Source organism: Alligator sinensis, unplaced genomic scaffold, assembly GCF_000455745.1.
Source record: "Alligator sinensis unplaced genomic scaffold, ASM45574v1 scaffold1416_1, whole genome shotgun sequence".
Classification (NCBI taxonomy): domain Eukaryota; kingdom Metazoa; phylum Chordata; order Crocodylia; family Alligatoridae; genus Alligator; species Alligator sinensis.
In genome coordinates this window covers 279238-282814 of record NW_005842714.1, presented here as the reverse complement: position 1 = coordinate 282814, position 3577 = coordinate 279238, and the positions used below count along the sequence as shown (strand labels likewise).

General features: G+C 47.1%; 1 protein-coding gene across 1 annotated transcript in view; it reads left to right on the top strand.

The window, feature by feature from the left end:
• SLX4 (SLX4 structure-specific endonuclease subunit) overlaps positions 1 to 3577 on the top strand; it is a 52028-nt gene that overhangs the window by 13304 nt on the left and 35147 nt on the right. The window contains 1 exon segment of the mRNA XM_025216228.1: positions 2211 to 2462. The gene's annotated coding sequence lies outside the window, so the exon portion shown is untranslated.

Sequence of the window (3577 nt, the reverse complement as noted above, 5' to 3'; positions counted from 1 at the left end):
CGGGGGAAGGGGTGGGGGGGGGGGGGGGTCAGGGCCCCTGAGGGAGCTTGTGAGGACAGTGAACCCATGGGAAAGCAAGTATGGCACAGTTGCCTTGCACTAGGGGGAGCAGGAGAGGGTGTAAGCTGGGGTTAGGGGGATGCCTCCAAAGCCTGGCACAGCCTCCCTGCCCCCAAGTGTTGAGGACCCCTCCACCCCAGTAAAACAATCCAACTCCAACCCAGCCCTACAAAGGAGCTTGCATAGTGTCATCCCGCCTGTGGGACCCTCAGAGGCGCTCAGGTAGCAGCCTCTGAACCACAAGTGCCTCCAGGCTCTGCTCACCATGGTGTAACTGGAACTGGGGCAACCTGGACCAGGACACCCCTGTCCAGTGTTTGTGGCCACTTCGTGTTGCACTAACCCAACTGTACTGCTTCAAATAGCAAAAAAAGCAAAGGTCACCACTTCCTGCACAGCTTCTTGGCTGTGCAGCACTGCCCGCTGGAAGCAGTAGCCCTCCTGGAGGGAAGGAGAACAGGCTGGAATCAATCCAGCCCCTCACTCAGCTGCTCCTGGGACACATGGGGGAACTGGAGGACAAAGCGAGATCCCACAAGACTGGGAAAGGCTTTTCAAACCATGAAAGTCAGTAGCTTCAGTGACCACAAGGGCAGGATGCCCATTGCCCTGGTTATGGAGCTACCAGCTGCCAAGCTCCCCCTCCCTGGTACCAGTCTCCTCACCCAGCTCCTCAGCCGTCATGGGGAGGTAGTGGTCCACCCACTGCCCTGTCTTCCCCAGCACCATGTCCAGGTCACTTGTAACTTTCTGGCCAACAGACGTGCCCGCTGCAGCATCCATGCTGCTGGTCACTGCCAATCTGGTCTTCTCCACACCCTCCTGGACAGCCACTTTGGCTACATCCACCATGCTGGACACTGCAGCCTTGGGCCCAGCAGCTGTGCTGCAGACAGCATCCTTGGCCACTGCCACTGGAGCTGCGTGCAGGTCCTTGGCCTCTGCAGGCACCTAGGGGAGGGAGAGAGTTTTTACTGCATTGAAAGCACACGGCTGCATAGGGAAGACGACAGGAGCTGGGTAGAGGAGGGCCTGTCCACCTCCTTGAAGATGCTGCCAAGACTTCTGTCACCAATAACCTCAGGGCTGCCTCCTCCCGAGGCTCTACAGCTGGCACAGAGCCACAGGGCTTCAGAAAGGGCCCTCGCTCCCATGGGGCAGAGGGATTATTGTGGACATTGCCTCCCAACCTTGCAGCAGGAAGCAGAGCTGAACCAGGGCTGGCCAGCCCCCTGCCACTGCAGCCTCCAAGGCTTGTGGAAAATATTCACAGCCTTCACTGGTCCTGCCATTGAGTCTCCAGCCTTGTAACAAGCTGGCCACAGACTCATTGTGGAGGATTACACTCCCCAGTTTCTGCTCAGCTCCACTTACCCTCAACTGACTCCGTTTTCATGGCTACCTTAGGAACTGGGCCTCCAGTACCCTCCTCCTCCACATGGCCAGATAGGAGAACTGCCCCCAGTCATACTCAATGTTGAGCTCAACATTGAGTAAGTCAAACTGACACATGCTCACCTGTGGTAGGAGAAACCTCTCTAAGGTTCGTTGTCTAGCTGTAATTTGATTGACAGACAACGCGGGTAAAGAAAGACAGCTGTTTATTTGCTCGAGCAAAGACCATAAAGCCAGCAAAAGGCAAAATGGCCCCCCCCTAAGGGTGAGGTGATCTTTTATACTTATTACAACAAGGCAAGACTTCATGGTTAACAAAAAAAAGCAATAGCTTTTTAAATCTTTGTAACAGCATATTTTTATTAAGCTGAACTAGCACTTTTAAAAGCTAAAAGTTAAGTAACAGTAACATTATAATATGTTAGCAAAACCTTACACAGTAGTAGATACTTCTCAAGGACACAACCAGTGCACCCAGAACAATGGTTTCCCTGTCTTATCTTACTTCTTGCTGTAGCTGATTTTTCAGCACACAGATACAGAGATACTTGCTGCTTTTAACTCAGAAAATGCTTAATACAGTTAAAATGATTACTTGACACAAGCAAAGGCTTAGCTATCAATCTGCCTTGTGGTCAGCTGCATTGCTAGGCCACAGGTCATGCCTTGTATTCAGCTGTAAAGCTAATACTTCCTAATAATCTAAATTATTGTAAACCTAACAGTATGCTTATCAGAAAACTATTCTATTTCAGGGTAATAACAAACCTGCGCACTACAACCTTTAAGGATGTAAAATCAACTGTAGGACAGTTCAGCAAAATGAAACAGAATGCAAAGGAGATCCAGCAAAGGCTACTTGCAATGGTTGCAGCAGGTAGAAGGTTTGATGTTCACTCCCTCCTACAGCAGAAACTGTCTGGATACCTACCCTCTGTCACTTTTTAAACCTGACAAATCACTCAACATGGCCGACAAAGCAGCCTTGTCATGGATCTTGATTGGAGGTAAAGCAGTAACTGTTCTGCCAGAAGCTACATCCAAGAAATCAGCTGCTATTATCAATGGCATGGCTCTTGTACAGAGACTAGAAAAGCTGAAAACTGCATAAACATTTGGAGATTTGACCAATTCCTTTGTGCAGCAAGTGTTTGCCAATTATGCCAACACATGCGATTGAGCTGACATTGTCTTCTATCGCTACATACCACCCTCCATTAACGCAGGCACAAAAATATTAAGGGCTCAAACTACTAGGCCAATTCGCAGAATCATTAGTAGCAGATCTCTTCCAGTATTGGCATCATGGGATAGTTTCATATCCTTACCAGCAAACAAAGAAAACCTAGTTAATTTTCTAAGTGAAGACCTTGTTAAGCAATCATGCCAATGTTTCCAAAATGAATGAGTGCTCATTGTTGGTAGTTTTGCAGATGGAAAAGCAGAGCACTCTGGCTCATCTGACATTTCCCACGTGTATTCGTATCAAGAAGAGGCAGACACAAGACTGCTCTTACATGGTGAACATGCAGTCGGTCAGGGATACTCCTCTCTAGTATTCCCCTGCGATGACACAGACATATCGGTCCTTTTATGGCATAAACTTGCATCTAAGGTTTGTGTCTCTAGTGGGTTATGGAATAGAGAAAATCCCACACAATTTACTGATTCGTTTTGATGCACTGGCTGGGGGAGTAGTTAGCTGATTGCACGATTTCACAATGATTACACACTTAATTCATACAACACAATTTTATTTTAAAACTCTTTACTACGTATATAACACTGCTTAGCTTTAAGAAAAACCACAAACATTAAGAACACAATAATTACATATATCAGAAACAATGCTCCGAATGCACTTTCTTCCCAAACAATGCTATAAGAATTAGTGTTACAAAAACAACTACAATTACAACTAAAAGTTAAATTTGAATCAATACTGTTATTTTCCTAATATACTTACAATCCTAGAATTCCGAGAAGCCAAATACCAAAATATGGTTTCATTCCTCAGTAGTACGATTTAATGGGTTGGCCTCAGTATTAGGGTTCAATGGGCTCGCCTCAGCAATACAATTCAATAGGCTGGCCTCAGCAGTGATAGGACTAAGTCCCCTTC